Source organism: Copadichromis virginalis, linkage group LG20 (assembly GCF_057382275.1).
Source record: "Copadichromis virginalis isolate Kocher_CV1m ecotype Utaka linkage group LG20, C_Virginalis_male_GT1.1, whole genome shotgun sequence".
Lineage (NCBI taxonomy): Eukaryota > Metazoa > Chordata > Actinopteri > Cichliformes > Cichlidae > Copadichromis > Copadichromis virginalis.
Window position 1 is genome coordinate 34,727,437 of NC_140637.1, and position 10,770 is coordinate 34,738,206.

At 46.9% G+C, this 10,770-nt stretch overlaps 1 long non-coding RNA gene across 1 annotated transcript; it reads right to left on the minus strand.

Annotated features, from left to right (window-relative positions):
• Positions 1-9,882: 9,882 nt before the first annotated feature.
• Positions 9,883-10,554, minus strand: LOC146685296 (uncharacterized). Its single transcript, XR_014917046.1, has 3 exons — positions 10,249-10,554; positions 10,021-10,171; positions 9,883-9,943 (listed from the first exon to the last, which is right to left on the minus strand). It is a non-coding gene; the product is annotated as an uncharacterized LOC146685296 (long non-coding RNA).
• Positions 10,555-10,770: the final 216 nt, after the last annotated feature.

The following is a 10,770-nucleotide window of genomic DNA, read 5'->3' on the forward strand; positions in this document are numbered from 1 at the left end:
TCTGTAAAAAACTGTAAATAATTCTGCTGCATTCAGTATTAAAAATGCTTCAAATGTAACATCGAGCTGTCAGCACGTCGACGCCGAGCATCGTTTTGATGTTTCTGTCAAAAGTCCAACAGGAAACTGTGGAGAGCAGAGGCGGAGCCAGGACAGGAGGAGAGGCTAAAGGTTAAAGAGAGAGATGATGAAGGACGAAGCAGCATGAAGACAAATAACCCTAACCCGAGGTCGAGGAGATTTAAAAGATGAGCTGAACATAAAGCTCACGGGTCACTCTGTGTGTGTGTGTGTATGCGTGTGTGTGTGTGTGTGTGTGTGTGTGCGTGTGTATGCTTGTGTGTGTGTGTGTGTGCATGTGCGTGCGTGTGTGTGTGTGTGTGTGTGCGTGTGTATGCTTGTGTGTGTGTGTGTGTGTGTGTGTGTGTGTGTGTGTGTGTGTGTGTGTGTGTGCATGTGCATGTGTATGCGTGTGCTTGTGTGTGTGTATGTGTGTGTGTGTGTGTGTGTGTGTGTGTGTGCGTGTGTGTGCATGTGCATGCGTGTGTGTGTGTGTGTGTGTGTGCATGTGTATGCTTGTGTGTGTGTGTGTGTGTGCGTGTGCGTGCTTGTGTGTGTGTGTGTGTGTGTGTGTGTGTGTGTGCGTGTGTATGCTTGTGTGTGTGTGTGTGTGTGTGTGCATGTGCGTGCTTGTGTGTGTGTGTGTGTGCATGTGCATGCGTGTGTGTGTGTGTGTGTGTGCATGTGCATGCGTGTGCTTATATGTGTGTGAGTGCGTGTGCATGCGTGTGCTTGTGTGTGTGTGTGTGTGTGTGCATGTGCATGCGTGTGCTTGTGTGTGTGTGTGTGTGTGCATGTGCATGTGTATGCGTGTGCTTATATGTGTGTGTGTGTGTGTGTGTGCATGTGCATGTGTATGCGTGTGCTTGTGTGTGTGTGTGTGTGTGTGTGTGTGTGTGTGCCAGTGTATGCGTGTGCTTATATGTGTGTGTGTGTGTGTGTGTGTGTGTGTGTGTGTGTGTGTGTGTGTGTGTGTCATCGTGCTCAGAGCTCCTTGGGCCGCTCTGCCGCCGCCGCTCTGCCGCCGCCGCTCTGCCGCCGCCCTGCTGCCGCCCTGCTGCCGCTGCTTTTTGCAGGTTGAATGAGTTTCAGCTCTGATGAACTGAAGTTGCAGAGACGGCCGAGGCAGTGATTGAAGCCAGACTTTGACAGCTGTGGCTGAGCCGTGTGCTGTGATATTACAGAGAACATGGAGAACAGAGCAATGCTCTCACTGCTGATAATGAAAATTAGTTATCATCTATACCAGCTGCCACACATTCATGACCACGTAAATCCGAGTAATTTGTGTGCTGTGTTCGTCTCCGAGGACAGTGATCCAGATATGTTTCATTATAGCAGCGTCATGAATGTCTACAATGAGCAGAACTGTTCCTGCAGCCGGCTGTAAGTAGGCCAGTCTCTGCAGGTGAGCACAAAGGTTAATGTCAGGACACGGGTGGAGCGTGACGCGGTGGTTGGGACACTGAGGTGTTCCCCGTCAGCTGAGAGACTGGATCTCTCCATGGTGTCCTGGATCTGCCCCTGAGATGTTTGGATCATGCCTTAAATGTGTCACACAAACAGAAGAATGACGTCTTGGTGCGATCGCCTGCTGGGATTGTACTGCATAGAGCTTACTGTGTGCTGCTGTCTGTGGTCATGTAGATGGTTAGGAAGTCCCATTTTCCAATCTGGGATATTAAAAGCTGCTGATTTCTACACCGGGAGCTGATTTTAATGCTCATATTTTGAGCTTCGGGCTTCTGGTTTCTGCAGCTTTGAAAACCTTTCAATAATTCTAGTAGAAAGCGTCATCATGACTCAGTGATCTTGGATAGGTATGCTCTGACTCGTCTTTGCTGGAGGAAAAACACCCACAGGCTCATTTCTCCCCATCTTTGCTGCTTTTCGCCTCATTTGCAGCTGTAGCTGTTTGCATGCAGGCTGGTAAAATCATTTCCATGAGAGGATGAAAGTGTCCTGCAGTGTTAGGCAGCTTTCAGCAGCCTTCCCCTTCTTTCATACAAAGAACAGTCTGAGAGCACTGGGCAGGATTGGAGCGTTTTGTTTGGACTTCTGAGGATGCCTCAGGTCTTTTCACGCCTGCAGTGAAGACGAGCAGCTTTACAGAGACCCTGTCGCACCGTCCGTTACTCCGACAGGTGAACATAACAATCACAGCTCCTGCAGATTTGTAAAGCAAATTATTAATAGACTGTTTACTAGCAAGGCTAATGTGATATAGCTCCACATTATGTAACTGGAGCTCTTCTTATCTAAAAGCAATAAAAACATCAAAACAAATCTCGTCCATCTGCTGAAGAACAAACATCTTTCCCTTTGTTAACAAGAAGCTGGAACAGCAGAGATTTAATGATTTCACTCAGATAGAAATCCAAAACAAACACAAGTGAAGTTGAGTCAGCTTTGTTTGCATAGCACATTTAAAAGACATCAAATGTCGGCCAAAGTGCTGACACAAGGCGTACCCCGCCTCTTGCCCTGTTGCAGCTGGATAGACTCCACCCCACTCCTCAAATGGATAAGCAGAGGAAAATGGCAGGATGGCTGGATGGAGTTTGACCATCTCTGTGTGCTGGAGAAGCTGATGTTACTGACATGCTGCAGTTTTACAGTATTTGCCCAGGAGTCCAGATGTGGCTCAGCTGCAATAATGGCTGCTTCGCCTTATCCATTTTTAGTGTTTCTGTGCCATCCAGGATTTAATAGGAGAGACAGCATCCATCCCACTTTGGATGGAGCAGCTCTCATTTCTAGAAATATGGACAAATTTATTAAACCCCCCAAAATATGACTACCCAGAGTTGGGACCAGGAAGCAGAGTTGCAGTCTTACACGCCTCTCTGCAGCTTCTCTCCTCCTGCTACCCCCCCCCCCAAAAAAAAACCCATCTCCATAGAGACTGTGTCAGCTCCCAAACAGACAAAAAACAAACTAAAAACCAGCAACAAACAACTTAAACATAAACAATCACAAAGAAAGAACAATACAGCATCCACATCTGAACCAAAGAGTAAAACAGTGAAATGTGGATTATTAAATATTAGGTCTCTCTCCTCCAAGTCTCTGTTAGTACATGACTTAATAATTGATCAACAAATTGATTTACTCTGCCTTACAGAAACCTGGTTGCAGCAGGATGATTATGTTAGTTTAAATGAATCAACACCCCCGAGTCATTCTAACTACCAGAAACCTCGAAGCACAGGCCGAGGGGGCGGTGTGGCAGCAATTTTTCACACCAGCCTATTAGTCAACCAAAGACCCAAAGAGCCAACCATCCCTTTAGCGTTAACTAGTAATGACTTCATGAACTTCTTCACAAATAAAATTTTAATCATTAGAGAAAAAAGTTACCAATAATCATCCCACAGATGTAATATTATCTACAGCTACTCTTAGTACCATTGATGTTAAGTTAGACTCTTTTTGTCACAATACGGCTGTGTGCAGGCAAGAGTAGGACCCAAAAGCAAACTCACAGAGTCAAAAGGTAAACTCAAAAAACACAGCTTAATTGCTGGCGTGGAGTGGGACACGAAAAACAATACAAAACTAAACTAAACTGGGAAAACTAAAGCACAAGGAGCCACAGGGAAACTATCACACAGCTATGAGGGAGGACGCAACACTGACAAAGAGAAACATGGGGCTTAAATACACTGAGGGATAACGAGGGGGAATGAGCCACAGGAGGAGAGCACAGCTGGGAGTAATTAGGCAGGACGAGACAAGGGAAGCAAAACTAGAAACATTAACATAGGACAGACTGTGAAAGTAAAACAGGAAACACTGCTGGAACTCAAGACATGTGAACTTAACAGACTGAGGAGACAGAACATAGGAACCTGAAACATGGAACAGAAAGGCACAGTAGACACAACAAGAACATAACAACACCACAGGGGAAGAGTAAAACAAAGTGCAGGAACACAGGACCTCTTTCAAAATAAAATGGGAAACATAATGAAACGCAAATATGACAACATAAGAAACACAGACATAAAGCACATGAAAGACAAGGGAGACTTAACAGGGGTTGGAAACACAAGGGGAATCTAATAAACAAATGAACTTAGATAACCTAATGAACAAAATAAACTCAAACTTAAAACGCTGGGTCAAAAGACCCAGGATCATGACACTTTTTCTCCAATTAATCTTTCTTAGTTAACTTCAATAATTACTTCCTCCAAACTATCAACGTGTCTTTTAGACCCCATTCGTACAAAACTGCTCAAAGAAGTCCTGCCATTAATTAATGCTTCGATCTTAAATATGATCAACCTATCTCTAATAATCAGCTATGTACCACAGGCCTTCAAGCTAGCTGTAGTTAAACCTTTACTCAAAAAGCATCTCTAGACCCAGCAGTCTTAGCTAATTATAGGCCAATCTCCAACCTTCCTTTCATATCAAACATCCTTGAAAGAGTAGTTGTCAAACAGCTAACAGATCATCTGCAGAGGTTTATTTGAGAGTCCTCTTCACACACTGAGGTTAATTATGGAGTTCCACAGGGTTCAGTGCTAGGACCAATTCTGTTTACATTATACATGCTTCCCTTAGGCAGCATCATTAGAAGACATAGCATACATTTACACTGCTATGCAGATGACACCCAGCTCTATCTGTCCATGAAGCCAGATAACACACACCAATGAGTTAAACTGCAGGAATGTCTTAAAGACATAAAGACCTGGATGGCCGCTAACTTTCTGCGTCTTAATTCAGATCAAACTGAGGTTATTGTACTCGGCCCTGAAAAGCTTAGAAATATGGTATCTAACCAGATTCTTACTCTGGATGGCATTACCTTGGCCTCCAGTAACGCTGTGAGGAACCTTGGAGTCATTTTTGACCAGGACATGTCCTTCAACGCACATATTAAACAAATATGTAAGACTGCTTTCTTCCATTTGTGCAACATCTCTAAAATTAGAAACATCCTGTCTCAGTGTGACGCTGAAAAACTAGTTCATGCATTTATTCACACACACACACACACACACACACACACACACACACACACACACACACACACACACACACACACACGTTATCGGGGCCTGGAGCCTGGGGCTCGTTCGGGCCACTTCGGAGGTGGGGTGCCCCCGGCCTCTCGGCCTTGGGCTCGGTCACTCAGGCACGGCTGGCTGCCGGCGGAGCTCACGGGCGCGTCACTGCAACTCCCCCTGGCTTCTGCTCCGCGGCTGGTGTGTCAGTCCCAGCTCATCCTTTATTCACATGCAGAGGTGGTGTTGTGGAGACGCAGCCAAAGCCAAACCTCCATCTGCTCCTGAAGGCAAAGCTCCTGATGGACGTCCTGACTGACGTGGTCACGTCTGCCGCCCGGTGTCAGGTCGATGGCGGTGCTACATGACTTCGGCATTGGTAACAGATGGATAACTGATTTCAGCTCGCCAATCATTTTAGAGCATGTTTTGCTTGAAGCGGTTTCTGTTCAGCAGGCTCGTGTATCACAGAGGACACGGTTTGATTTCCCAGCAGTTAAACATCACGACTGTGCAGAGGCACGTGCGTTAAAGACAAATAGCCTTCGGCCTGTCATCGTTCACTCGTGGGAGCATTTAAAGGCTCGCACACACAGCTGCATTCATTTTGCAGAGGCATTAAATCCATTACTGAGAGAAATCACACTTACACAGGCTGTGCAGCCACATTTTAATATTTAATAATAATGGAAATTCAAAGCACACGGCCTCTCGGGCTGCTGTGACACGTTCAGCATGTAGTAGGAAAGAGTTCAGGATAACAATGAGGATGAGAATGCTGCAAACACTGCTTGTCACGAGCCACTTGGAGAAGGTCAGAGATGTTTCCTCAGCTGCTGTTTGAGGGGATTCACAGGAACGCTGCGGACCGTCTGCACAGACAGCACATTCAGTTAAACCATTAACGGGCTGTATTAGCGAAGCGACGGATAAAGTTTTACCTGAAGAAAAAAGCTCACCTTTGACCTTAAGATGCAGATGGACTGCTGAGTCTTGTCCTGTGGAGGTGGCTCTTCTGTGTTGTGCCATGCGCTTGTGAAGTGGCTGATTGGTCTCTCCAATGTAGAGGTCTGGGCATTCCTCGCTGCACTGTACAGCATACACCACATTGTTAAGTCTGTGTTTTGGCGTTTTGTCTTTCGGGTGAACCAGTTTCTGTCTGAGCGTGTTGCTGGGTCTGAAATACACCGGGATGTCATGCTTGGAGAAAACTCTCCTGAGTTTCTCTGATACACCGGCTACATAGGGGATGACAATGTTGTTGCGTCTGTCCTTCTTATCCTCCCTCGCTGCTGTCTGATCTTCTTTTCTGTGCCTCTTTGCTGACTTTAAGAACACCCATTTAGGATAGCCGCAGGTTTTGAGTGCTTCCTTTACATGTGTGTGTTCCTTCTTTTTCCTTCAGGCTTAGAGGGAACATGTTCTGCCCGGTGGTGTAGGGTCCCGATTACTCCAAGTTTGTGTTCCAGAGGGTGATGGGAGTCAAAGAGGATGTACTAGTCCGTGTGTGTGGGCTTCCGGTAAACTTCGATGTTGAGGTTGCCGTTCTCTTCAATGTGCACGGCGCAGTCCAGGAAAGGCAAACAGTCGTCCTTTGTGTCTTCCCTGGTGAACTTGATGTTTTTATCCACAGCGTTAATGTGCGCGGTGAAGGATTCCACTTCTTGTGTCTTGATTTTGACCCAGGTGTCGTCTACATATCCAGTGGCTGGGTACTCTTCCTTTGAAAGAGCCAAGAGCCTTCCTTTCCACTTCCTCCATGTAAAGGTTGGCTACAATAGGTGACACGGGGGAGCCCATGGCACAGCCATGTTTTTGTCTGTAGAAGCCTTCATTGTATTTGAAGTATGTAGTGGTGAGGCAGAGGTCTAACAGTGTGCAGATCTGATCGGGTGTGAAGTTGGTCCTGTCCTCCAAGGAGCTGTCTTCTTGTAGTTGTTTTCTGACAGTCTCCACGGCCTCCGTGGTGGGTATGCAAGTGAAGAGAGAGACTACATCAAAGGACACCATGGTTTCATCTGGATCCAGGGTAAGTTTCTGGACCTTGTCGGTGAAGTCGGTGGAGTTCTTGATGTGGTGTGGGGTGTTCCCCACGAGAGGAGCAAGGATGGTAGCAAGGTGTTTCGAGATGTAAGTGGCTGAGTTTATGCTTCTAACAATGGGTCTGAGTGGGATCTCCTGGGTAAAGGCGGTGATATGTAGGGCGGTCAATGATTTTAGATGCTGTCCTCTGTCAGTGTTCCCTCACTCACTGTGTTTCTCGGCTATCCCTGTTTTGCTGCAGTCAGTCATTAATGATGGAGTTTAGTGAAACCTAGCATGCCTCCACATGTCTGCATCTCCAGCAGACTGTATTTTACTCGAGTCTTTTCAAACAGTTGTGTTCTTTATCCTCAGGATGCTCATCTGTGGATGCTGCTTCTGTTGGACTCCTTCATTCAAGCATGCTGCACACTGTCGACCATAATATCCTATTAGAGCGATTAGAACATGCTGTAGGTATTACAGGTACTGCGCTGCAGTGGTTTGTATCATATCTATCTAATAGACTCCAGTTTGTGCATGTAAATGGAGAGTCCTCTTCACACACTGAGGTTAATTATGGAGTTCCACAGGGTTCAGTGCTAGGACCAATTCTGTTTACATTATACATGCTTCCCTTAGGCAGCATCATTAGAAGACATAGCAGACATTTACACTGCTATGCAGATGACACCCAGCTCTATCTGTTCTATACTCTGGGGCTGGAAACGCCAAACCATGCATATTTCTAAAGTCTCCATTATTAGGGGCGTGGCCTCTTTGACTGTGAACTCAGAGGTCAGCTGAGCAAGATGCTGATTTCTTTCCTGGACTTCTATCAAGTCAGACCTCAGAGAAGTCGCCCCCTGCTGGACATTAGAAAGCAGTCAGGTCTGAGTTGTTTCACGACTGGGAGTTACATTTTTCTTTATAATAAGTTAATAATAAAGAAATAAACTCGATGTTCCTGCTTTTGTGACTCTCTTCTTGTCCTTTAAGACTCCTGTGACTCTCGATGAGAGCCGCAGCTGCTTCCATCGAGTTATTTTGAGGTGATTCCCCGTCCTGCAGCTGCGCTCCAACACTTGCTGGTCAGGGTGAATTCACTGGTGTAACACCAGGTATCAGGTTTCATTCATCAGGTAAGAGCTGCTATGTAAGGAGACAGCAGGAGCTGTGTGTGTGTGTGTGTGTGTGTGTGTGTGTGTGTGTGAGTGTGTGTGTGTGTGTGTGTGTGTGTGTGTGTTTGTGAGTGTGAGTGTGTGTGTGTGTGTGTGTGTGTGTGTGTGTGTGTGTGTGTGTGTGTGTGTGTGTGAGGTAAATGTCACTGGTGTTGTGTGCTTACCTGTCAGTAAAAAGCGAAGAGGATTTTTTGAAAAGGCCATCTTTTAAAGGTCAGAGGTACAGTCACAACTTCAGCACCTCGACACACAAACTGAGATCAGTGAACACAACGCTGGGATTTATCCCAGAGTGGACACGCCGCACTGTACCGATAGTCATCCATACAACAGTCCATTGTTACTGTTACTGAAGGAAAATTAAACTTACTTTAACATCTCTTACAGACATAAAGGCAAAATTCACTGTGTTGTGTTTGTGCTGCACAGTTTTCCAGGTTGGTTGTACTGTTGTACCAGATATGACTGCAATGACAATAAAGACGTATCTAATATTAACTTCAAATTGAAAAACAGGTGGACGAAAAGTGGATAACAGAAGAAATCCTGCTCGGTCTGTGAGGGCTTCAAAGATGGACCCTCTGTCATAGTCTGGTTGGGCACCTGCAGGTCTCAGACAGCGGCTCCTCCTCCTTTAGGCGGAGTCCGGTTGCCCCTCCCTGGCTGACCACCTGTGAGCAATCGTGCCAGCGGTATATCAGACCTGCGCTCTCAACCATTCATCGCCTGAGTATCTGCTATCCCCATGTTAGTTCAGTGGAGCATCATAAACCTTGTCCTGACGCCGTGTGATGACTCACCTGTTTTTTCTTGTCCTCAGAGATAGCACCCGGAGTGGAGATCTCGTTCCCCTCGCTCCCGTCCTCCTGGACCTGGGCCGCCTGCTGCTTACACAACGTGGCCTGCCGGCCCACCGCTCACCTGCCTGCCTCCCCACGCCTCGACCGCTTCCGGGCTTTCCGCTCCACCTGTCCCCTCCATCTGAAACCAAGTAAGGCAATTCAATTCAACTGTGGAGGATTGTTGGTTGTCTGCTGGATCCCTCTGATCGTGATCTCCTCTTATTCCAGTGCCCCCGGTCCCTACCTAGTCCTGTTTCTACCTCCCCGCTGCCCCCGCTGTTCAGCCGTCTCCTAGAGGTGTCTAGGTCGCCCTCATTATTCACCTACGAATCCTACGCGCCACTAGTGTGGTGGCATCGCTTTGTTTTTTACCTTTGTTTACCTGTGGGCGGAAATAAATCATTTGTTCTCTGTCACCTCGCTTCCGGGTTGGTTTCTGCACCTGTGTCCATCCCTGTTCCCTCGTGCCGCTGGGCCGTGACACCCTCTGCTGAAGTGTACAGTAGATGACCACACAGCAACAACACAGAAACCCAACATAGAAGCAGACAGAGTGAAGAATCATCTTTTCCCTCAATTATTCCACTTTTTCACCTTAAATTAACGATAATGTGAAAAAAGCTGCACTTATCCTTTTAAATGTGCATAACTGTGTCATGAACCGAAGTTCAGCGCACAAGCTGGACCCAGAAGCAGAGCCAACACACACATGAGTATGAGAAAACAAACTTTATTTTACCGGAAGGTGTCCCGGGAAGGTAGAAGGAAAACACGCGTGAAACTAGAGAAACCAAGGGACCGAAAACGGGACTGTGGGAGGCTGCAACAGAAAAAGGAAAAGGATTATTGGGGCGCGGGGAAATAGCAGCATACGTGGGGGAAGAGTATGAGTCTTACGGTGACAGCGGGGCCGTGGGAGCCGGAGGGAGGGGTGAGGGTCCGCGGGGGAGCTCCAGGAAAGTCGAGGTGGCGAGTACTGAAGGCGATCCAAATTCCAGACGGGCAGGTGAACAGGCAGGTGGCTCAAAAAAACACGCCGAGTTGTTATCTGAGTGCACAGGACAGAATTAGCGCAAGTTCAGACAGATGAGTTTTCACAATCGCTTTCCCGCAGGTGTACGTTACCGCTGTGAGACGACTACGGACTGGCGTGGAGCAGCAGGCTGGGCTGGATCAAATAGTCCGCCTGATGATCGCCTGGGATGGGGTGCAGGTGTGGAGTTAACAGCCACGCCCGTGGGCGTGGGCATCCCATCAGCTCCTCGGACGCCGGGACCATGACAAACTGAATTCCTCCTTATCTGAATAAGCCTGCTCCAAGTCAGCGCAGGTCTCTCCCTGGGAATGTTTGGAGGATTATACTCCATGACCATGCTCCATATTTATATGCACTGTTTACAGGTTGTTGTAGTTTAATACACTCGTGTGTAAATGCTCAGTAGTAGAAGCATTTATAAGGCAGCCCAGGTTTATTAGCCATCCCTCATTCAGGGGCCGTTGGCCTCTAACGGTCAGTTTTACTACAAACATTAAAAGCCAGAGAGTTTCTCCTCTTAACTGTCACTGATTATAACACGATGGATGATTTAAGCCCTGTTCTGTTCATGCCTCATATTAAACACAGGAGTTATAAAGTCTTTAGTCATG